The sequence below is a fragment of the Convolutriloba macropyga genome, chromosome 3 (genome assembly GCF_964194025.1).
Source record: "Convolutriloba macropyga chromosome 3, txConMacr16.3, whole genome shotgun sequence".
In the NCBI taxonomy this organism is placed as follows: domain Eukaryota; kingdom Metazoa; phylum Xenacoelomorpha; order Acoela; family Convolutidae; genus Convolutriloba; species Convolutriloba macropyga.
In genome coordinates, this window is record NC_134470.1 from 70,245,587 (window position 1) to 70,272,203 (window position 26,617).

The window sequence follows — 26,617 nt, forward strand, 5'->3', positions numbered from 1 at the left end:
GTGGCCCCCGGATCATGAAAATTATTGCTGCAAATTCTTTGAAACGAGCCACTCATTTACTACCCTACTGAACTAGACGAAGTTTTGCTAAAACATTATTGCAATTCCTGAACTGATCGTAAACCCTCGAGCTGTCGACAAGGCGAAGACAGTCCAGTGCAGTCTGAAGCAAAATCTTCGATAAGAACGCAAAGTTTGTTGTGACATGACGTTGCGTACAATTCTATCACTCCTCATCGAAGCAACAAGTTCAAGAACCTGTCATCTTTGAAGTTTATTGGAATCCTCAAAAAGTTGAGTTGTAGAGTGAACATTTTGTGCTGCCACTGGTAGGGAGCTAAGGACATTTTTGAAATATTGAAAAAATCAGGCGTTTCAACTATCCACGTCGTCAACGAAATGCTATCCAGCAGGAAGATGAAAGACGTTGATCTGGTTCAGCGTTTTAGTGTCGTCTATCAAGAAGTTTCTTCGGAACTCAAAACAATAGCCATTGTCAACATGAAATTAGCTCGTCTGCCTTCTTTGATTTCAATCAAATTTTGCCGATCTATTTAGCTGTTCTAGAGAGTTGTGAGTGGTATCGGTAGAAAACCAATACAGCGTAGAAAAAAATTTTGTCATTTACGTTTGCGCCATAATAGGGGAATGATCTAAACGAACCTATTTTGCGGCCTTCCTTTCTCGATAGTTGAATTATTACCCAGAGTTTTAATCTTTTTGCTTAAATTTTAATCAATTGGAGCTTTTACGTTAACGCTGTTTATTTGTGCACATATACATCCGTCAAGAGTCTCTAAAATGTGGTAAATTGTCATGAACTTTTAAATTCACTTCTAATTTTTTGACAGGCCATAAAAAATTCCCCTCATCGTACAGGTTAGACAGTTATCTTGAGGGCAGTAACTCAACTCTTAAAAATATTCGTTTTTTCTAATAGTAGTGAACATTGAACTAGCATCAAATGCATGTTATAAAGGACAACATGTGGAATGTAGACAAATACGCTCGAGATCCATGAAGGCGTTGATTGAATCAGAAAGCTCTTGGTTTTGTGGAAGGTGAAGTAAAATTTTTCCCAACCAATTCGGTGGGAGAGAAACTATAAGCTCAACTCGGTACTTTTGTTGAATCAAAGTCAGCCAATTGATTTACGCATCGTAGAGAGTTGTGAATGGTATCGTTAGAAAACCCGTTCCTTGTAGAAAAAAAATTCTGAAAAAAAATTCTTCTGGATCATTTATTGATTTTTAAATTATCGTAAAAAGTTGAGTGTAATTTATTAAATTTGTTCACGTTGAGAGGAGATTTTTCAGAGATCATTTTTCCTAAAATCTTGTCAATTTGTCATCAATTTTGTTGTTGACTTTGACTAAAGGATGAAGGATGGCTGCCGCATTGTTTGATCTTTGAACCATGTTCTTCTTTAGCCCACTGTTTTGAATTCCTTTAACAAATTTGTTCAAATCTGCCGACAAATTTTTGAAGAAACTTTCTGCAAAATCAGGTCTTTTTTGGTCTTGTCGTAGATTTTGACAATCTGTAAGTTTGTTGGAATGCTTCTATTCTGACGATGTCTTTTTAAACTTCTTGTTTTTTTGTTCTTTACAAAGCTGAATAAGTTCCTATCAAAAGCTTTTATATGACAGCTCATTTTTACTAGAAAATGAGGCCTTAGGTTACGTTTTCAAACAAAACGTTTTGAAATTATGGTTTTCCCATCGGGTTTTCGTTATGTTGAAAAAGTTTTGGTAATTTAACCCCGTTTGTTCGTTTTTACATATAAATAATATATATGATATTTTTACATATATCAGTAACATATAAAAACAAGTAAAGTAAAAATTTTTTGGATACTTTCTAATTGCTGTCATTTTGTTTTCTGATCTCAAAAGTTGTGTTGTCATTGGAAAGTGTGAGACTTTAATCTGCACGGCTTATGAAAATTTCCTTTAGTGGTTTATAAACCAATATTTATAAACCGCTACAATAAACGGAATATTTAAATATCACATTTTTGTATTTGCCCAATTTTGAAACATTTTGAGAAGTCCTCTCACATCATAATCTTATAAGAGAGCCATTGGATGTGAAAAATAAAAACGTTGAGCTCCTGAATTTTTTTTCTAGCGTACGGCCCTAAAGGCTTCAAAACCGTTTTCTTGCAAAATATTTTGAAATTGGCTAATGGTTTTATGAATATTGAAATTATTTGTCCAGAAAAGTCTCAGTTCAGTCTTTTTGTGACCACGTTTCCTACAAATTGTAGTTTAGTCTCATTAATGACATGTCCCTTGTGTTCAATTTTTGTTGTTTCAGAAATCAGTCAATTTTTCTTTTTGTTTTTCTGTTCATGGTTATTCTTTTTTGACACTATTTGGTATCAGAAAAAATTTTTGATATTTTTAATACTAGTCAAGAGTTGCGGTTTTTATTTTGTTTTTGCGCAGTCCTTCTTAAGTGATGGCCTATTGATGTTGAGATGTTACCCAATTGCACCTTCAAATTTTATAGCTTACGCTGAGAATGGCGTCAACCATTAGTGTATGCAAAAACTGTCCACAAAATATTCTTTATATGTTGTCAGTTCGTAGTGTTACGACATACTATCTACTAATCAGAAGAACAAAAGCTGATTTTAGAAGTTCTAATTTACTCTATTTGATTTTTTATTAGTTTGGAAAAAGGGGCTTAACTTGGACTTTCAACTTGTTTGTGTTTTTTTTGATTTTTGCAAATTATTTATCTTAATTCTCACAGTATGTGTCATACTTTCAATAAAAATAGGTTGCATCTTCTCTTTCTAAAAACAATTTTATGATGTTTATTTTTAAACTCATGATTTTGCCGTGATTTATTGGCACATCTGACAAATCGTTATTTATAAAATTTTTATGATGTTGAACTTTTACCAATTTTTGAGTTTCTTCTTGTTTGCTTTCTTGTCTCATTTCGTGTCAACGACAATTCCTATTGCTCATAAAAAGGAGCAATTGAAGATATATGATGGAACGAATGAAAATCTCTAGATTTGAGCACTCCGTTATTTGTCAAACACAAACTCAGTTTTTAGTTTTTGGCTGTTTTTGTCGCTTTTCTTGCAGTCCGAAAGGAAGTCAATCTGAAAAGTCACAGGTCTCAATGGCTTCCTACGATATTTTAAAACAGTTTTTTTCATGGTTTGTGTTCTTGGCCCATGTTTTTATTTATGTTGGAATTAAAAGTGCCTACAAATAGAGCTCATTTGAAAAGTTTGACAACTTTTGTGTGTCGACCTGTTATCTAATTTCATTAAGAACAGGAGCCATAGATTTTCTGGATAGACACAAGTTAATTCTTGCGGATGTCAATTACAGTTTCGACTGATGCTGGTTTTTTTTCTGACGTGACTTTGAATCAGTTATAGAGCGTTTAAAAAAGTTATCGATCTTTGGCCGTAACTAAAGTTTGTTTTTCAATAAATGTTGTTATTTTTCACTTTTACCAAACCACATTAAGGACAGACTCATCTAATTTGAGGTGAAATACAATTTTTTTCTTTTAGATTAAAATTTATCAGATAGATTTTTTGCTTTGTTGCGAAGCTCAATCACATGCGTCCTCGGCTTTTGCACGCTCAGGCGAACAGCAACTGTTGAAACATCGATTGAAGTCACGAAGCAGTGGAGATTGCCGCTATAGCGGTGCAATGCTTCTCAAATATGGTGCTCTTTTGTGATAAACTCAACACCTCTTTAAACCTGGGATGTATTTCTCATCTACTACACGCTGATTTACATTATTTGCCTTCGATGCTTATTTGTTGTTAAGTTAGTAGATTAATATATAGTAGTTGAAGTGCCGCCCACAAGTTGACCGACTACCCATAGGGTAAAGAACACTACTTCAATTTACTATTTCCACATACTTTTGGGAAGAGAAAAGGAAGAGAAAGTTTCATAACAAAAAATGTTGAAAAGACGCTTCGATTTCGGGGGCGGATTGACTTGAAAAAAAGAAAAAGTGTCTATAAATCAAAATTCCTACTCTCTTTATTGGTCAAAACAGAATTCAGATATTAGTTTTCGGAAACTATCACAAATTATGGACCGCTTTAGAGACATCAAGCGAACGTAAAACGATCATATAATGCAAATAGGAACTTTCGGGCAGAATCATGACAAGTTTGCTGAAATTGAATTAATGGAAAAAGTTTTTGTCCACGTGGACTCCGAACATTGGATAAAAATGAAGAAGCGGTTCGTGTTCCAACAATGATGGAGTGTGTTTTCATAGACGAATTTTTTTTGAACTGATCAATCGTCCATTTTTTTCATCTAGAGAACAAAAGTACCGGCGTTTTTATGATTTTGTGGCAATTGACATCTTGAAAAACCTGCCAGACCTCAATTGCACTCATATTGAGAGTTTTTGGTTTCAAGGATCCTGCGCTTCCTAATGCATAAAAGTAGCGTGTTATTTTTGCTGATGTCTACCTATATTACATCGTTTTATTTTTTGGGGCAGTCTGTTTCCACAAATCATTCATTACCTTTCGTAACCCAGTTTTAGAATAATGTTTTTTAGCAATAACGACATGGTGAAGTCAGCACTTGGAGAATAATTTAAAATTATCATTTCAATTGAATCTTTCGGAAAGGGTCAACTTTAAAATCCCCATTTTGATAGGAGAAGTAGCAAAAACCAGCAAAGCTAACAATCTTGCTAAATAGAACAACACCCTAAACAATCTCCTACACGATGAAACTATCAGCTTCTGTTTTCCACTGGAACTCAGGGAAAAAATGAGAGAAAGACAGATGAGTGGGAATGAGATAGAGAGACAAAATAACACCACCTGAAATTGAAAAGACACAAAAATCTAAAGGGTTGATTAAATTCAGTATAGATTTCGTCGATCAAACTTAATTCATTCGTCCTTGAAGTATCAATTTTGATAAATGTATTTTTTACCTCTAACTGACAAAAAAATGGCAAATTTGTGGCATTTTTTAAAGTGTAGCAATAGTTTAAAATTGCTATGCTGGGGCAGCAGTTGTGGCCCCCTGATTAGGAAAATTATTGCAGCAAGTTCTTTGAATCGAGCCATTCAGTCACTTTCCTACTCAACTAGACAAAGTTATTGCCAAAACATCCTCGCATTTCCTGAACTGAGTGTAAATCCTCGAGCAGTCGACAAGGCGAAGACAGTCCAGTACCATTTTAAGCGAAGTTTTCGAGAAGTACGCGAAGTGTTGTTGTGGCAGGACGTTGTGAACAATTCCATCAGTCCTCATCGAAGCAAAATGTTCAAGCACTTGGCACATTTGAAGTTGATTGGAATCCTGAAAGGTTTGAGTTGTAGAGTGAAGTTTTTTTTACTGCACTCGGTAGGGAGCTGAGGACATATTTGAAATGTTTAACAAATCAGGCGTCTCAACTCTCCAGGTCGTCATCGAATTGCCATCCAAGGTTCAGCGTTTTCGTGTGGTCCATCGGAAAGTTTCTCTGGAACTCAAATCTTCAGCCATTGTCAACAGGAATTTAGCTAGTCTGCTTTATTTGATTTTAATTAAATTTTGCCGATTGATTTATTTGTCGTGGATAGTTGTGAGTGGTATTGAAAGAGAACACGTACAGCGTAGATATAAAAAATTTATATTTAGTTCAACAGAACTAGAGTAACTGCCTAGAAAACCTATTTTGCTTCCCTCGCTTTTCGATAGTTGAAAATTTTGCCCAGTGTTTCGATCTTTTTGCGCAATTTTTAATTTTTTTGGAGGTTGTAATTTAGTGCTGCTTGCTTTCGCAGAATCTATAATGTAGTAATTTGTCAAGGACTTTTGAGTTCACTTTTATTTTTTTAAAAAACCAATCCCTGTCAAATCAATACCTTATAAGAGAGTCATTGGCTGGGAAAAAGAAAAACGTTGACATCATGAAAAATATATTGACTAGTGTACGGTCTTCATGGCATCGAAACCGTTTCCTTGCAGAATATTTTTGAAATTAGCTAATGGTTTGATAGCCCTTGAAATTATTTGTTCAGAAAAATTTGATTGAATTTGACCTCTGTTTCTTTTTGACCTGCTTTCCTACAAATTGTAGCTTAGCCTAATTAATGACATGTCCCATTTGTAGAATTTTTTGGGTTTCAGAAATCAACCCTTTTTCGGTGATGAAGTTCTTGGTTATAATTTTAGACAGTTTTTGGATTAAGAAAAACCTTTTGATTTGTTTAATACTAGTCAAGTGTTGTGGCTTTTGTTTTTTAATTTACGAAGTCCTTCTTAAGTGAGGGACAATTGATGTTGAGATGTTACCCCATTGAACTTTGATATGTTATATCTTACGCAGATAAGGGCGCCAACCATCAGTTAATGCAAAAACTGTCCACAAAATTTTCTTGATTTGCCAGTAGTTTGCAGTGTTACGGCATACTATTTTTCAATTAGAAGAAAAAATGTGGATATTTAAAATTCTAATTTACCCTACTTGTTTTTTTTTATTAGTTTAAAAATGGTAGTTAACTTGGATTTTGAATTCCGACAATATGTGGCACATTTTCATTCAACATAGCTTGCATCTTCTTTTTAGAACAAAAGTTTTTGTTGTTGAATTTGAAAATTTTGCCGAGATTTATTGGCTCTGATACGTCATTTTGTATAAAAAGTTTTTTGATTTTGGAGTTTTATAATTTTTTGAGTTTCTATTTGTTTGCTTTCCTGTCTCATGGAAACATCAATAACGGTTCTCATTGCTCATGAAGATAAACTGTAGGTTTTTACATTCAAGTTTTCTTTCAAAATCTAACTCAACTAATTCAGTGTAATTGTTGCTCTTCATACAGTCCGACGTGAAGTCTATTTGAAAAGTCACAGGTCTCAATAGCATCCTACGTTAGTTTAAGGCAGCCCAGTTCAAGTTATCAGTTCATGGCCGATAGTTTTATTCAAGTTGGAATTGAAAGTGCTCACAAATAGTGTCTAATTTTGAAAACTTTACCATTTTTTGTGTGTCGACTTTTTGTCTCTTTTCTCATTAAGAACAGGATCAATATCTTTTTTGGATAGATACAAGTTATTTCTTGCTGTTGTTATTTACAATTTAAATTAATGCTGGCTTTTTCCTGACGTGAGTTTGAATCAGTTTTTGAGCGGTTAAAAAAATACTGATCTTTGGCCATAATGAACGTTTGTTTTTCATTAACTTTTGGTGTTTTAACTGTTACCGAATCAAATTAAGGACAATCCCATCTAACTTAAGAAGAAACACATTTTGTTTTTTATTATTAGTATTTATTAGATGGTTTTTGGAACTTGTCAGTGTTGTTTTTAAAAGAAGTGGAATTTTGCCAATTGATGATTTATAGTGGAATAAGTGAAAATCTATAGGTTTTGAAACTCTTTTTTTTTTCAAACACCAACTCAATTTTTGATTTTTGACTGTATTTGTCGCTTTTCTTGCAGTCCGACGGGAAGTCAATCTGAAAAATCACAGGTCTCAATTGCTTCCTTTGGTATTGTAAAACAGCCTTTTTCATGGTATCAGTTCTTGGCCGATGGTTTTATTCATGTTGGAATTAAAAGTGCTTAAAAGTAGAGCTGTTTGAAAACTTTGCCAATTTTTGTGTGTCAACTTGTTATCTAATCTCATTAAGAACAGGAGCCATAGATTTTCTGGATAGGCACAAGTTAATTCTTGCAGATGTTAATTACAGTTTCAATTGATTCTGGTTTTTTTTTCTGACATGAGTTCGAATCAGTTATAGAGCGTTTACGAAGCGTACTGAACTTTGGCCGTAACTAAAATTTGTTTCTCAAAAATTGTTGTTTTTTTTCACTTTTTACCGAACCACATTAAGGACAGGCCTATCTAATTTGAAGTGAAATACAATTTGTTTTTTAGATTAACATTTATCAGATTGTCTTTTGGAATTTGTTATTGTTGTTTTTAATAGATGTGGAGTTTCGCAGTAATTCATATCTTTTGGGGTTTCTTTTGCGGATCGTCTTGTCTTGTTGCTTTGTTGCGGGAATCAATGCTTTTCTAATGGGACAATGTTTCTCTCATTTAGTGGTTTCAGTGAAAATATTTAATTTTTTACAATATACCTAACTTTTTTAACGGTAAGGTTTTGAAAGCTTTCTCTTGCTCACTTGATATACAAATAAGTCCAAGAAGTGCATGAGTGGGTTAGGGGATTTATGCGCTTCCACTTTTTAATCAATTTCAGATGTTGAATTTCTAAACAACCCCAACCGACAAATTCCGAGATTATAAACAAAGAACTATAGTAATAATGCGAACACCTGTTCTATAAACAGGAAAAGCACGAACACTTCCCCGCTGACTCTCAGCCCTGAGACTCGCCTAACGTCGTCATCGGAAACTCAGGAAAGTGCAGATCAAAGACAAACAGTCCAGACTTCAGCAACAGTCCACTCCAACTGAAGCTCAACCCCGAAATTTCTGTTCAAAGTCGTGCAGCTACTTGCCTTTGAATTAGTGAATAATGACCAACATACCAGGACTTAAAGACAGTAAAACCCACTTTGTCCATTTTACTACCTGCTAGCATGCAATGCGTCAACTAGTTCACCAGAAATCATTCGTTCATTAATTTCCAACCCACAATTATAATTGCAATAAAAAGTTATGCCGAAACAAGTAACACTCACGAAGAATTAAGCTCTCAATACCGTGCCTTTTATATTTTTCTTCATCATTTTCTTTCTGGTACGTCATGCTGTTCAAATGCTATCTCTCTAAAAATGTTCAGTTTGACATTAACCAAGATCGTTTTTGAATTGCCTTGAGATATTGATGAGAACTCACCAAAACTCCCTCAAACTTAAAAAACAAGGGGCATTCACAGTTGTCCACGCTTTAACTTGCCCGAAGCGTGTTTATTACACGCACCTTAGACGTAACGTCGAATTCACAATTTCCTGGCCGATCTACTCGACAAAGTATGCGTTGGTGCTCAGATTTTTTATGTAATTTCTTAGTACAAAGCGCAATAACTAAAGACTATGCAAGAATAGACATCAGAGCCTAACGGTCTGGGGGAAGACAGTTTTGACAACGTTGTTTTGATGTTAAAATTTTTAACAATGAAGCACAAAGCTGTCTAAAACCAAATTGGAACAGGTTACAAACATCACAAGGAAACCAGGAGACTAAAATATGAACAGGGAATCAGATGTTCAGAAGGCCACCTTCAATCCTTTAATTTTCTCCTTTAGTGAAGAAAAAAATCACTCTAGCTCCAAAGCAAAGAAACGAATAGCGGCGTAGCTAAGCGAGATAGAGGTGCACTCCCACGCTGCCATCAACTCCTAAAAGAGACGAAAATATGCTTTACTCTGTTGCGAAGCTCAATTACATGCGTCCTCGGCTTTTGCACGCTCAGGCGAACTGCGACTGTTCAAACACCCATTGAAATCACGAAGCAGGGGAGATTGCTGCTATAGGGGTGCAATGCTTCTCAACAATGATGCTCTTTTGTGATAAACTCCACACCTCTATAAATCTGGGATGTAATTCTCATCTACTACACGCTGATTTACATTATTTGCCTTCGAAGCTTATTTGCTCTTAAGTTAGTAAATTAATATAAAGCAGTTGAAGTGCCGACACAAGGCTTCGATTTCGCGAGCGGATTGACTTGAAAAAAAGAAAAAGTGTCTAAAAAATCAACATTCGTACTCTCTTTATTGGTCACAACAGAAATCAAATATTAGTTTTCGAAATCTACCGCAAATTAAGGACCCCTTTAGAGACATCAAGCGAACTTAAAACGATCATATAATGCAAAAAGGAACTTGCGGGCGGGATCATGACAAGTTTGCTGAAATTGAAGTAATGGATAAGTTTCTCGTCAACGTGGACTCCAAATATTGGATAAAAAAGAAGCGGTTCGTGTTCCAACAATGATGGAGTGTGTTTTCATAAAGGAATTTTTTTTGAACTGATTAATAGCCCATTTTTTTTCATCTAGAGACCAAGCGTACCGTCGTTTTTATGATTTTGTGGCGGTTGACATCTTAAAAAGCCTGCCAGACTTCAACTGTACTCATATTGAGAGTTTTTGGTTTCAACGATCCTGCGCTTCCTAATGCAAAAAAGTAGCGTGTTAATTTTGCTGATGTCTACCCATATCACATCGTTTTTTTTTGGTGCAGTCTGTGTATAACAGTTCCACAAATCATTCATTACCTTTCTTCCTTTCTTAACTCAATTTTAGAATAATGTTTTGTAGCAATAACGACAAGGTGCAGTCAGCACTTGGAGAATAATGCAAAATTAATATTTCAATCGAATCTTTCGGAAAGGGTCAACTTTAAAACCCCCATTTTGATAGGAGAAGTAGCAAAAACCAGCAAAGCTAACACTCTTGCTAAATAGAACTTCACCCTAAACAAGCTCTTTTACGACAAAACTATCAGCTTCTGTTTTCCGCTGGAACTCAGGGAAAAAACTGAGAATAAGACAGATGAGTGGGAAAGAGACAGGGAGACAAAAAAACACCACCAGAAATTGAAAAGACACAACAATCTAAAGGGTTGCTTAAATTCATTATAGATTTTGTCGATCAAAATCGATCAAAATGAGCTTAAAATTGCGCATTTCTAATACATCTCTCATTCATTGACACAGTATGATAACTCTTCAACAAAAAATAACGCTTTGATTTCACAAGGGTTCTTAACTAGTCATCTTTAGACAACAACGAAAACTTAATTCATTCGTCCTTGAAGTATAAATTTTGATAAATGTATTTTTTAGCTCTAATTGACAAAAAATGTCAAAAATGTGGCATTCCTTAAAGTGGAGCAATAGGTTAAATTTGCTATACTGGGGCAGCAGTTGTGGCCCCCTGATTAGGAAAATTATTGCTGCAAGTTCCTTGAATCGAGCCATTCAGTCACTTTCCTACTCAACTAGACAAAAGTATCGCCAACACATCCTCGCATTTCATGAACTCAGTGTAAATCCTCGAGCGGTCGACAAGGCGAAGACAGTCCAGTACCATCTTAAGCGTAGTTTTCGAGAAGTACGGGAAGTGTTGTTGTGGCAGGACGTTGTGAACAATTCCATCAGTCCTCATCGAAGCAATAAGTTCATGCACTTGACACCTTTGAAAAAGATTGGAATCCTAAAGGTATGAGTTTTAGAGTGAAATTTTCTTACTGCACTCGGGAGGGAGCTGAGGACATATTTGAAATGTTTAACAAATCAGGCGTCTCAACTCTCCAGGTTGTCATCGACTTGCTATCTAAGGTTCAGCGTTTTCGTGCGGTCCATCGGAAAGCTTCTTCGGAACTCAAAACATCAGCCATTGTCAACAAGAAAATAGCTCGTCTGCTTTATTTGATTTCAATCAAATTTTGCCGATTGATTTATTTGTCGTGGATAGTTGTGAATGGTATTGAAAGAGAACGCGTACAGCGTAGATATAAAAAACTTATATTTAGTTCGCAAGAACTAGAGGAGCTGTCTAGAAAACCTATTTTGCTTCCCTCGCTTTACGATAGTTGAAAAATTTGCCCAGTGTTTCGATCTTTATGCGCAAATTTTTAATTTTTTGGAGGTTGTAATTTAGTGCTGCTTGCTTTCGCAGAATCTAAAATGTAGTAATTTGTCAAGGACTTTTTGTCAAGGAGTAATCTGTGAAGGAGTTCACTTTTATTTGTCAAGGAGTAATTTGTCAAGGAGTTCACTTTTATTTTTTTTTAAAAAACCAAAAAGACAGTTCCCCTCCCCTCATGGGGTAGGCAGTCAGCTTGGGGGCGGTAAGTTAACTCGTAAATATATTCATTTTTTCTAATAGTAGTCAACATCGAATTCTCATCAACTGCTACTTATAACAAACAGCATACAGCATACAGAAAGCAGACAAAATTGGAAAACCCCTTCGGTATTGTGGAAGGTGAAGGCGAATTGTTCCGAACCAATTTATTGGACGAGGAACTAAATATTCGACTGGGTTATTTCGTTGAATCAATTTTAACCAGTTTATTTACTCATTGTAGAGAGTTGTGAATGGTTTCGTTAGAAAACCGGTACAACGTAGAAAAAAAATCTGAAAATTTTTTTCTGGAGCATTTATGTAATTTTAGTTTGCTGTGAAAAATTGAGTGACATTTGTTAAATTGTTCACGTTGAGAGGAGTTTGTCCACAGTTTCCGTCATTTTTGCTAAAATCTGTTCAATTTTTTTTAATTAATTTGGCTGTTGAAATTAATCTTAAACACAAAGGATGGTTGCTGAATCGTTTGATCTTTAACGCATTTTGTTCTTTAGCCCACTTTGTTTGATTTTTTTGCCAAACTTGTTCCAATCATCTAGAAAATTTACTTCTGCTTCCCATGTCTATTCTAGAAAAAAATAGCCAGTTTTGGGCAAAATTAAAACAACCATTGTTCAAAGTGCATCAGTTTCCTTTCGATATAGTACGATTTGTTCTCATACTTTTTCTAGTTTTAGAGGTTTTGGAAACTACTTGCTAGATCTGAATTTTCTGCAAAATCAGGGCCTATTCTGGTGTCGTCGTAGTTTTTGAAAATCTGTAACTTCAATAATTCTATTCTGGGGATGAATTTCTTGTTTTTCTTCGCTCTTTAGAGACCCAAACAAGTTCTAATCAAAGGTCCATCTATGACGGCTCGTTTTTACTAAAAACTGAGGCTCTAGACTACTTTTTAATGAAAATGTTTTGAATTTAAAGCTTCCATTTTGTGTTTTTCTAATGTTAACAAATTTGGTAATTTAACCACGTTTGTTGGTTTTTTAAATTATCTCCTGACTAATTATCAATAAGAAAACAGTCTAAAATGTTTTCGGGTGATAATACTTTGAAATTGGTTTCTAAAGAAAATCCCATATTAACCAAAAACATTTTGGTTAATTTCTATCTGCTCTCATTTTGTTGTTTAATCTCAAATGTTCTATTTTCATTCAAAAGAGTGAGACTTCAATTTGTACAGTTTATATAATTTTCATTTAGCTGTTTATTCGCTAAAATAAACGGAATTTTTAGGTATCGCTGTTTTTTATTTGCCCACGTTTGAAACGTTTTGAGATGCCCTGTCACATCATTACCTTATAAGAGAGCCATTGGCTATGAAAAAGAAAAACGTTGATCTCCTGAAAAATATATTGACTGGTGTACTGTCTTATTGGCATCGAAACCGTTTACTTGCAAAATATTTTTTGAAATTAGCTAATGGTTTGATAGCCTTTGAGATTATTTGTTCAATAATTTGATTGAAATTGAACTCTGTCTCTTTTTGACAGACTTTCCTACAAATTGTAGCTTAGCCTAATTAATGACATGTCTCATATGTTGATTTTTTTGGGTTTCAGAAATCAACCCTTTTTTTGTTTGGTGAAGTTCTTGGTTATATTTTCAGACAGTTTTTGGATTAAGAAAAATATTTTGATTTTTATAAAACTAATGAAGTGTTGTGGATTTTGTTTTTTAATTTACGCAGTCCTTCTTAAGTGAGGGCCCATTGATGTTGAGATGTTACCCCATTGAACTTTGAAATGTATATAGCTTACGCAGATAAGGGCGTCCACAATCAGTTAATGCAAAAAATTTCCCCGAAATTTTCTTTATTTAATGGTAGTTTGCAGTGTTACGACATACTATTTATTAATTAGAAGAAAAAATGTGGATATTTTAAATTGTAATTTACTGTTATTGTTTTTTTATTAGTTTAAAAATGGTGGTTAACTTGGATTTTGAAGTCCGCAAATGTGTGGCACATTTTCTTTCAAGATAGCTTGCATCTTATTTTTAGAACAAAAGTTTTTTGTTGTTGAAATTGAAAGTTTTGCCGCGATTTTTTGGCTCTGATACATCATTTTGTATAAAAAGTTTTTTGATTTTGGAGTTTTATAATTTTTTGAGTTTCTATTTGTTTGCTTTCTTGTCCCATGGAAACAACAATAACGGATCCTATTGCTCATGAAGATAAGAGCAATTAATGATATATTTATAGGAATAAATTCAAAACGGTAGGTTTTAACACTCAAGTTTTCTTTCAAAATCTAACTCTACTAACTAAGTGTAATTGTTGCTCTTCATATAGTCCGACGTGAAGTCTATTTAAAAAGTCACAGGTCTCAATAGCATCCTACGTTAGATTAAAGAAGCCCAGTTCAAGTTATCAGTTCAAGGCTGATAGTTTTATTCAAGTTGGAATTGAAAGTGCTCACAAATAGAGTCCAATTTTGAAAACTTCACCATTTTTTGTGTGTCAACTTTTTTCTTTTCTCATTAAGAACAGGGTCAATATCTTTTTTGGATGGACACAATTTATTTATTGCTGTTGTTATTTACAGTTTAAATTCATGCTGGCTTTTTCTTGACGTGAGTTTGAATCAGTTATTGAGCGGTTAAAACAATACTGATCTTTGGCCATAATGAACGTTTGTTTTTCATTAATTTTTGGTCTTTTAACTGTTACCGAATCAAATTAAGGACAAGCCCATCTAACTTAAGAAGAAACCCATTTTGTTTTTTTATTAACATTTATTAGATGGTTTTTGGAATTTGTCAGTGTTGTTTTTAAAAGAGGTGGAGTTTTGCCAATCGATGATTTATAGTGGAATAAAAGAAAATATATAGGTTTTAACACTCATTTTTTTCAAACACCAACTCAATTTTTGGTTTTTGACTTTATTTGTCGCTTTTCTTGCAGTCCGACGGGAAGTCAATATGAAAAATCACAGGTCTGAATTGCTTCCTTCGGTATTGTAAAACAGCTTTTTTCATGGTATCAGTTCTTGGCCGATGGTTTTATTCATGTTGGAATTAAAAGTGCTTATAAGTAGAGCTGATTTGAAAACTTTGCCAATTTTTGTGTGTCAACTTGTTATCTAATCTCATTAGAACAGGAAAAATTGAGTGACATTTGTTAAATTGTTCACGTTGAGAGGAGTTTGTCCACAGTTTCCGTCATTTTTGCTAAAATCTGTTCAATTTTTTTAAATTAATTTGGCTGTTGAAATTAATCTTAAACACAAAGGATGGTTGCTGAATCGTTTGATCTTTAACGCATTTTGTTCTTTAGCCCACTTTGTTTGATTTTTTTGCCAAACTTGTTCCAATCATCTAGAAAATTTACTTCTGTTTCCCATGTCTATTCTAGAAAAAAATAGCCAGTTTTGGGCCAAATTAAAACAACCATTGTTCAAAGTGCATCAGTTTCCTTTCGATATAGTACAATTTGTTCTCATACTTTTTCTAGTTTTAGAGGTTTTGGAAACTACTTGCTAGATCTGAATTTTCTGCAAAATCAGGGCCTATTCTGGTGTCGTCGTAGTTTTTGAAAATCTGTAACTTCAATAATTCTATTCTGGGGATGAATTTCTTGTTTTTCTTCGCTCTTTAGAGACCCAAACAAGTTCTAATCAAAGGTCCATCTATGACGGCTCGTTTTTACTAAAAACTGAGGCTCTAGACTACTTTTTAATGAAAATGTTTTGAATTTAAAGCTTCCATTTTGTGTTTTTCTAATGTTAACAAATTTGGTAATTTAACCACGTTTGTTGGTTTTTTAAATTATCTCCTGACTAATTATCAATAAGAAAACAGTCTAAAATGTTTTCGGGTGATAATACTTTGAAATTGGTTTCTAAAGAAAATCCCATATTAACCAAAAACATTTTGGTTAATTTCTATCTGCTCTCATTTTGTTGTTTAATCTCAAATGTTCTATTTTCATTCAAAAGAGTGAGACTTCAATTTGTACAGTTTATATAATTTTCATTTAGCTGTTTATTCGCTAAAATAAACAGAATTTTTAGGTATCGCTGTTTTTTATTTGCCCACGTTTGAAACGTTTTGAGATGCCCTGTCAAATCTTTACCTTATAAAAGAGCCATTGGCTATGAAAAAGAAAAACGTTGATCTCCTGAAAAATATATTGACTAGTGTACAGTCTTATTGGCATCGAAACCGTTTACTTGCAAAATATTTTTTGAAATTAGCTAATGGTTTGATAGCCTTTGAGATTATTTGTTCAATAATTTGATTGAAATTGAACTCTGTCTCTTTTTGACAGACTTTCCTACAAATTGTAGCTTAGCCTAATTAATGACATGTCTCATATGTTGATTTTTTTGGGTTTCAGAAATCAACCCTTTTTTTGTTTGGTGTAGAAGTTCTTGGTTATATTTTCAGACAGTTTTTGGATTAAGAAAAATATTTTGATTTTTATAAAACTAGTCAAGTGTTGTGGATTTTGTTTTTTAATTTACGCAGTCCTTCTTAAGTGAGGGCCCATTGATGTTGAGATGTTTCCACATTGAACTATGAAATGTATAGCTTACGCAGATAAGGGCGTCCACAATCAGTTAATGCAAAAAATTTCCCCGAAATTTTCTTTATTTAATGGTAGTTTGCAGTGTTACGACATACTATTTATTAATTAGAAGAAAAAATGTGGATATTTTAAATTGTAATTTACTGTTATTGTTTTTTTATTAGTTTAAAAATGGTGGTTAACTTGGATTTTGAAGTCCGCCAATGTGTGGCACATTTTCTTTCAAGATAGCTTGCATCTTATTTTTAGAACAAAAGTTTTTTGTTGTTGAATTTGAAAGTTTTGCCGCGATTTTTTGGCTCTGATACATCATTTTGTATAAAAAGTTTTTTGATTTTGGAGTATTATAATTTTTTGAGTTTCTATTTGTTTGCTTTCTTGTCCCATGGAAACAACAATAACGGATCCTATTGCTCATGAAGATAAGAGCAATTAATGATATATTTATAGGAATAAATTCAAAACGGTAGGTTTTAACACTCAAGTTTTCTTTCAAAATCTAACTCTACTAACTCAGTGTAATTGTTGCTCTTCATATAGTCCGACGTGAAGTCTATTTAAAAAGTCACAGGTCTCAATAGCATCCTACGTTAGATTAAAGAAGCCCAGTTCAAGTTATCAGTTCAAGGCTGATAGTTTTATTCAAGTTGGAATTGAAAGTGCTCACAAATAGAGTCCAATTTTGAAAACTTCACCATTTTTTGTGTGTCAACTTTTTTCTTTTCTCATTAAGAACAGGGTCAATATCTTTTTTGGATGGACACAATTTATTTATTGCTGTTGTTATTTACAGTTTAAATTCATGCTGGCTTTTTCTTGACGTGAGTTTGAATCAGTTATTGAGCGGTTAAAACAATATTGATCTTTGGCCATAATGAACGTTTGTTTTTCATTAATTTTTGGTCTTTTAACTGTTACCGAATCAAATTAAGGACAAGCCCATCTAACTTAAGAAGAAACCCATTTTGTTTTTTTATTAACATTTATTAGATGGTTTTTGGAATTTGTCAGTGTTGTTTTTAAAAGAGGTGGAGTTTTGCCAATCGATGATTTATAGTGGAATAAAAGAAAATATATAGGTTTTAACACTCCTTTTTTTCAAACACCAACTCAATTTTTGGTTTTTGACTTTATTTGTCGCATTTCTTGCAGTCCGACGGGAAGTCAATATGAAAAATCACAGGTCTGAATTGCTTCCTTCGGTATTGTAAAACAGCTTTTTTCATGGTATCAGTTCTTGGCCGATGGTTTTATTCATGTTGGAATTAAAAGTGCTTACAAGTAGAGCTGATTTGAAAACTTTGCCAATTTTTGTGTGTCAACTTGTTATCTAATCTCATTAAGAACAGGAGCCATAGATTTTCTGGATAGGCACAATTTAATTCTTGCAGAGGTTAATTACAGTTTCAGTTGATGCTGGTTTTTTTTCTGACATGAGTTCGAATCAGTTATAGAGCGTTTAAAATGCGTACTGAACTTTGGCCGTAACTAAAATTTATTTCTCAAAAATTGTTTTTTTTTCACTTTTGGCCGAACCACATTAAGGACAGGCCTATCTAATTTGAAGTGAAATACAATTTGTTGTTTAGATTAACATTTATCAGATTGTCTTTTGGAATTTGTTATTGTTGTTTTTAATAGATGTGGAGTTTCGCCGTAATTCATATCTTTTGGGGTTTCTTTTGCGTTTCGTCTTGTCTTGTAGCTTTGTTGCAAGAATCAATGCTTTTCTAATGGGACAATGTTGCTCTCATTTAGTGGTTTCGGTGAAAATATTTAATTTTTTACAATATACCTTACTTTTTTAAGGGTAAGTAAGATTTTGAAAGTTTGCTTTCTCTTGCTCACTTGATATACAAATAAGTCTTAGAAGTGCTTGAGCGGGTTAAGGGATTTATGCGCTTCTGCTTTTTAGTCAATTTCAGATGTTGAATTTTTTAACAACCCCAACCGACAAATTCCGAGATTATAAACAAAGAACTACTAATAATGCGAACACCTGTTCTATAAACAGGAGAAGCACGCACACTTCCCCGCTGACTCTCAACCCTGAGACTCGCCTAACGTCGTCATCGGAAACTCAGGAAAGTGTAGATCAAATACAAACAGTCCAGACTTCCAGCAACAGTCCGCTCCAACTGAAGCTCAACCCCGAACTTTCTGTTCAAAGTCGTGCAGCAGTACTTGCCTTTGAATTAGTGAATAATGACCAGCATACCAGGACTTAAAGACAGTAAAACCAGCATTTTGTCCATTTTACTACCTGCTAGCATGCACTGCGTCAACTAGTTCACTAGAAATCACTCGTTCATTAATTTCCAACCCACAATTATAATTGCAATAAAAAGTTATGGCGAAATAAGTAACAATCACGAAGAATTAAGCTCTCAATACCGTGCCTTTTATATTCTTCTTCATCATTTTCTTTCTGGTACGTCACGCTGTTCAAATTCTATCTCTCTAAAAACGTTCAGTTTGGCGTTACCCAAGATCGTTATTGAATTGCCTTGAGATATTGATGAGAACTCAGCAAAATTCCCTCAAACTTAAAAAACAAGGGGCATTCACAGTTGTCCATGCTTTAACTTGCCCGAAACGTGTTTACACGCACCTTAGACGTAACGTTGAAGTGACAATTTCCTGGCCAATCTACTCGACAAAGTATGCGTTGGTGCTCAGATTTTTTATGTATTTTCTTCGGAGCCTAGGTTGAGGCCGCGCTCGAAATCGCCTCTGATCAGACCGTCCCAGACAAGTGGGACCTCTGATCAGACAATCCCAGACCGAAGTGACCTCTGATCAGACGAGAATGCACTCGAAGATCATTGTGCGCTCGAAGTGCGCTCGAAGCCGCCTCTGATCAGGCGAGTTCCAGACCGAAGTGACCCCTGATCAGAAAAGTTCCAGACAATTGTCCAGACAAGTTCCAGACCATTGTCCAGACTAAAGTGCGTTCGAAATAGTCTGATCAGAGAATGATTTGAAACATGAACAAATCTCTCAATAGCGTTATAATATATTCATTTCATCTATCATTTTATCAATCTTATATTCAACTAACAAAAAACCAATCCTGAAAGTATTGTTAATGAAAGTAAATCGAAAAAAAAATTGATCAAAAAAAATTACTTAGTATGCCATTTTTTTATGCTTTTAACTGCAAAAATGAACTTAGACAGCTCTGCATAAAAACGTCTTGATTCACTTTGATTCAAAATCTTTTCTTGAGGGGACCGGCAGTTGTTATCAGCTGGACCCCTTAGTTCTGATCAAACTCATCAGATTTTCAGATGAAGTTCCGATCAGAATGCTGTTTAATTGTTGCCTCTTACCCGAATCGTCTCGAATCGGCCTCTGATCAGACTTGTGTGCGCTTGAAACTGCCTCTGATCAGACCGTCCCAGACCAATGTGACCTCTGATCAGACCGTCCCAGAACAAAGTGGCCTCTGATCAGGCAAGTTCCAGACCATTGTCCAGACAAAAGTGCGCTCCAAGCTTTTTCCAGACCATGTAATTCGAGCGCACCGGGAACATGTGTGCGCTCGAAACTCGTCTGATCAGGGGCCACTTCGGTCTGGCCACCTCGACCTGGGAGTACAAAGCGCAATAACTAAAGACTATGCAAGAATAGACATCAGAGCCTAAAGGTCTGGGGGAAGACAGTTTTGACAACGTTGTTTTGATGTTAACATTTTTAACACTGAAGCAAAAAGCTGTCTATAACCAAATTGGAACAGGTTACAAACATCACGAGGAAACCAGGAGACTAAAATAGGAACAGGGAATCAGATGTTCAGAAGGCCACCTTCAATCCTTTAATTTTCTCCTATAGTGAAGAAAAAATCACTCTAGCTCCAAAGCAAAGAAACGAATAGCGGCGTAGCTAAGCAAGATAGAGGTGCACTCCCACGCTGCCATCGACTCCTAAAAGAGACGATGTTATGCTTTACTCTGTTGCGAAGCTCAATTACATGCGTCCTCGGCTTTTGCACGCTCAGGCGAACTGCGACTGTTCAAACATCCATTGAATTCACGAAGCAGGGGAGATTGCTGCTATAGGGGTGCAATGCTTCTCAACAATGATGCTCTTTTGTGATAAACTCCACATCTCTATAAATCTGTGATGTAATTCCCATCTACTACACGCTGATTTACATTATTTGCCTTCGAAGCTTATTTGCTCTTAAGTTAGTAGATCATTATATAGCAGTTGAAGTGCCGACACAAGTTGACCGACTACTCCATAGCGTAAAGAACACTACTTCAATTTACTATTTCCTCTAACTTTAGGGAAGATAAAAGGAAGAAAAAATGTCATAAAAAAAGCCTTCGATTTCGTGAGCGGATTGACTTGAAAAAAAAAGAAAAAATGTCTAAAAAATCAACATTCTTACTCTCTTTATTGGTCACAAAAGAGATCAAATATTAGTTTTTGAAATCTACCGCAAATTAAGGACCCTTTTAGAGACATCAAGCGAACTTAAAACGATCATATAACGCAAAAAGGAACTTGCGGGCGGGATCATGACAAGTTTGCTGAAATTGAAGTAATGGATAAATTTCTCGTCAACGTGGACTCCGAATATTGGATAAAAAAAGAAGCAGTTCGTGTTCCAACAATGATGGAGTGTGTTTTCATAAAGGATTTTTTTGAACTGATTAATCGCCCATTTTTTCATCTAGAGACCAAGCGTACCGTCGTTTTTATGATTTTGTGGCGGTTGACATCTTAAAAAGCCTGCCAGACTTCAACTGCACTCATATTGAGAGTTTTTGGTTTCAACGATCCTGCGCTTCCTAATGCAAAAAAGTAGCGTGTTAATTTTGCTGATGTCTACCCATATCACGTCGTTTTTTTTGGTGCAATCTGTGTATAACAGTTCCACAAATCATTCATTACCTTTCGTAACGCAATTTTAGAATAATGTTTTGTAGCAATAACGACAAGGTGCAGTCAGCACTTGGAGAATAATGCAAAATTATTATTTCAATTGAATCTTTCGGAAAGGGTCAACTTTAAAACCCCCATTTTGATAGGAGAAGTAGCAAAAACCAGCAAAGCTAACAATCTTGCTAAATAGAACTTCAACCTAAACAAGCTCTTACACGACAAAACTATCAGCTTCTGTTTTCCGCTGGAACTCAGGGAAAAAACTGAGAATAAGACAGATGAGTGGGAAAGAGACAGGGAGACAAAAAAACACCACCAGAAATTGAAAAGACACAACAATCTAAAGGGTTGCTTAAATTCAGTATAGATTTTGTCGAACAAATTCGAGCAAAATGAGCTTAAAATTGCGCATTTCTAATCCATCTCTGATTCATCGACACAGTAAGATAACTCTTCAACAAAAATAACGCTTTGATTTCGCAAGGGTTCTTAACTTGTCATCTTTAGACAACAACGAAAACCTAATTCATTCGTCCTTGAAGTATCAATTTTGATAAATGTATTTTTTTTTACCTCTAACTGACAAAAAAATGGCAAATTTGTGGCATGTTTCAAAGTGTTGCAATAGTTAAAAGTTGCTATGCTGGGGCAGCAGTTGTGGCCCCCTCATTAGGAAAATTATTGCTGCAAGTTCTTTGAATCGAGCCATTCAGTCACTTTCCTACTCAACTAGACAAAGATATCGCCAAAACATCCTCGCATATCCTGAACTGAGTGTAAATCCTCGAGCAGTCGACAAGGCGAAGACAGTCCAGTACCATCTTAAGCGTAGTTTTCGAGAATTACGGGAAGTGTTGTTGTGGCAGGACGTTGGGAACAATTCCATCAGTCCTCATCGAAGCAATAAGTTCAAGCACTTGACACCTTTGAAGTTGATTGGAATCCTGAAAGGTATGAGTTGTAGAGTGAAATTTTCTTACTGCACTCGGGAGGGAGCTAAGGATAAATTTGAAATGTTTAACAAATCAGGCGTCTCAATTCTCCAGGTTTTCATCGACTTGCTATCTAAGGTTCAGCGTTTTCGTGTGGTCCATCGGAAAGCTTCTTCGGAACTCAAAACATCAGCCATTCTGAACAAGAAATTAGCTCGTCTGCTTTATTTGATTTCAATCAAATTTTGCCCATTGATTTATTTGTCGTGGATAGTTGTGAGTGATATTGAAAGAGAACGCGTACAGCGTAGATATAAAAAACTTATATTTAGTTCGCCAGAACTAGAGGTGCTGTCTAGAAAATCTTTTTTGCTTCCTTCGCTTTTCGATAGTTGAAAATTTTGCCCAGTTTTTCGATCTTTTCGCGCAATTTTTAATTTTTCGGAGGTTGTAATTTAGTGCTGCTTGCTTTCGCAGAATCTAAAATGTAGTAATTTGTCAAGGACTTTTGAGTTCACTTTTGTTTTTTTTTAAAAACAAAAAAGACAATTCCCCTCCCCTCATAGAGTAGACAGTCAGCTTGGGGGCGGTAAGTTAACTCGTAAATATATTCATTTTTTCTAATAGTAGTCAACATCGAATTCTCATCAAATGCTACTTATAACGAACAGCATACAGCATACAGAAAGCAGACAAAATTGGAAAACCCCTTCGGTATTGTGGAAGGTGAAGGCGAATTGTTCCGAACCAATTTATTGGACGAGGAACTAAAAATGCGACTGGGTTATTTCGTTGAATCAATTTTAGCCAATTTGTTTACTCATTGTAGAGAGTTGTGAATGGTTTCGTTAGAAAACCGGTACAACGTAGAAAAAAAATCTGAAAATTTCTTTCTGGAGCAGTTATGTAATTTTAGTTTGCTGTGAAAAATTAAGTGACATTTGTTAAATTGTTCACGTTGAGAGGAGTTTGTTCACAGTTTCCGTCATTTTTTCTAAAATCTGTTCAATTTTTTTAATCAATTTGGCTGTTGAAATTAATCTTAAACACAAAGGATGGTTGCTGAATCGTTTGATTTTTAACGCACCTTGTTCTTTAGCCCACTTTGTTTGATTTTTTGCCAAATTTGTTCCAATCATATAAAAAATTTTTTTCAAATTTTCAAACTTTTTGAAAAAACTCAAAATAAGCCTAGTTTTACTTCTGCTTCCCATGTCTATTCTAGAAAAAAAGGGCCAGTTTTGGGCAAAATTAAAACAACCATTGTTCAAAGTGCATCAGTTTTCTTTTGATATAGTAAAATTTGTTCTCATACTTTTTCTAGTTTGAGAGGTTTTGGAAACTACTTGCTAGATCTGAACTTTCTGCAAAATCAGGGCCTATTCTGGTCTCGTCGTAGTTTTTGAAAATCTGTAACTTCAATGATTCTATTCTGGCGATGTCTTTTTAAATTTTTTATTTTTCTTCGCTCTTTACAGACCCGAACAAGTTCTAATCAAAGGTCCATCTATGACGGCTCGTTTTTACTATAAACTGAGGCTCTAGACTACTTTTTAAAGAAAATGTTTTGATTTTGAAGCTTCCATTTTGTGTTTTCCTAATGTTAAAAAATTTGGTAATTTAACCACGTTTGTTGGTTTTTTGAATTATCTCCTGACTAATTATCAAAAACAAAACAGTCTAAAATGTTTTCGGGTGATAATTCTTTGAAATTGGTTTCTAAAGAAAATCCCATATTAACCAAAAACATTTTGCTTAATTTCTATCTGCTCTAATTTTGTTGTTTAATCTCAAATTTTCTATTTTCATTCAAAAGAGTGAGACTTCAATTTGTACAGTTTATATAATTTTCATTTAGCTGTTTATTCGCTAAAATAAACGGAATTTTTAAGTATCGCTGTTTTTTATTTGCCCACGTTTGAAACGTTTTGAGATGCCCTGTCAAATCTTTACCTTATAAAAGAGCCATTGGCTATGAAAAAGAAAAACGTTGATCTCCTGAAAAATATATTGACTAGTGTACAGTCTTATTGGCATCGAAACCGTTTACTTGCAAAAAATTTTTTGAAATTAGCTAATGGTTTGATAGCCCTTGAAATTATTTGTTCAATAATTTGATTGCATTGAACTTTGTCTCTTTTTGACCTACTTTCCTACAAATTGTAGCTTAGCCTAATTAATGACATGTCCCATTGGTTGAATTTTTTGGGTTTCAGAAATCAACACTTTTTTTGTTTGGTGTAGAAGTTCTTGGTTATATTCTTAGACAGTTTTTGGATTAAGAAAAACATTTTGATTTTTATAATACTAGTCAAGTGTTGTGGATTTTGTTTTTTAATTTACGCAGTCCTTCTTAAGTGAGGGCCCATTGATGTTGAGATGTTACCCCATTGAACTTTGAAATGTATATAGCTTACGCAGATAAGGGCGTACACAATCAGTTAATGCAAAAAATTTCCCCGAAATTTTCTCTATTTGCTGGTAGTTTGCGGTGTTAAGACATCCTATTTATTAATTAGAAGATAAAATGTGGATATTTAAAATTGTATTTTACCCTTCTTGTTTTTTTATTAGTTTAAAAATGGTGGTTAACTTGGATTTTGAAATCCGACAATGTGTGGCACTTTTTCATTCAACATAGCTTGAATCTTATTTTTAGAACAAAAGTTTTTTGTTGTTGAATTTGAAAGTTTTGCCGCAATTTATTAGCTCTGATACATCATTTTGTATTAAAAGTTTTTTGATTTTGGAGTTTTATAACTTTTTGATTTCTATTTGTTTGCTTTCTTGTCTCATGGAAACAACAATAATGGTTCGTATTGCTCATGAAGACAAGAGCAATTAATGATATATTTATAGGAATAAACTCAAGTTTTCTTTCAAAATCTAACTCAACTAACTCAGTGTAATTGTTGCTCTTCATATAGTCCGACGTGAAGTCTATTTGAAAAGTCACAGGTCTCAATAGCATCCTACGTTAATTTAAAGCAGCCCAGTTCAAGTTATCAGTTCATGGCTGATAGTTTTATTCAAGTTGGAATTGAAAGTGCTCACGATTAGTGTCTAATTTTGAAAACTTCACCATTTTTTGTGTGTCGACTTTTTGTCTTTTCTCATTAAGAACACGGTCAATATCTTTTTGGATGGACACAAGTTATTTCTTGCTGTTGTTATTTACAGTTTAAATTAATGCTGGCTTTTTCCCGACGTGAGTTTGAATCAGTTATTGAGCGGTTAAAACAATATTGATCTTTGGCCATAATGAACGTTTGTTTTTCATTAATTTTTGGTCTTTTAACTGTTACCGAATCAAATTAAGGACAAGCCCATCTAACTTAAGAAGAAACCCATTTTGTTTTTTTATTAACATTTATTAGATGGTTTTTGGAATTTGTCAGTGTTGTTTTTAAAAGAGGTGGAGTTTTGCCAATCGATGATTTATAGTGGAAAAAAAGAAAATCTATAGGTTTTTAACACTCCTTTTTTTTCAAACATCAACTCAATTTTTGGTTTTTGACTGTATTTGTCGCTTTTCTTGCAGTCCGACGGGAAGTCAATATGAAAAATCACAGGTCTGAATTGCTTCCTCCGGTATTGTAAAACAGCCTTTTTCATGGTATCAGTTCTTGGCCGATGGTATTATTCATGTTGGAATTAAAAGTGCTTACAAGTAGAGCTGATTTGAAAACGTTGCCAATTTTTGTGTGTCGACTTGTTATCTAATCTCATTAAGAACAGGAGCCATAGATTTTCTGGATAGGCACAATTTAATTCTTGCAGAGGTTAATTACAGTTTCAGTTGATGCTGGTTTTTTTTCTGACATGAGTTCGAATCAGTTATAGAGCGTTTAAAATGCGTACTGAACTTTGGCCGTAACTAAAATTTATTTCTCAAAAATTGTTGTTTTTTTCACTTTTGGCCGAACCACATTAAGGACAGACCTATCTAATTTGAAGTAAAATACAATTTGTTGTTTAGATTAACATTTATCAGATTGTCTTTTGGAATTTGTTATTGTTGTTTTTAATAGATGTGGAGTTTCGCCGTAATTCATACCTTTTCGGGTTTATTTTGCGTTTCGTCTTGTCTTGTAGCTTTGTTGCAAGAATCAATGCTTTTCTAATAGGACAATGTTGCTCTCATTTAGTGATTTCATTGAAAATATTTAATTTTTTACAATATACCTAACTTTTTTAACGGTAAGTAAGATTTTGAAAGTTTGCTTTCTCTTGCTCACTTGATATACAAATAAGTCCAAGAAGTGCATGAGCGGGTTAGGGGATTTATGCGCTTCTGCTTTTTAATCAATTTCAGATGTTGAATTTCTAAACAACCCCAACCGACAAATTCCGAGATTATAAACAGAGAACTGGTAATAATGCGAACACCTGTTCTATAAACAGGAAAAGCACGCACACTTCCCCGCTGACTCTCAGCCCTGAGACTCGCCTAACGTTGTCATCGGAAACTCA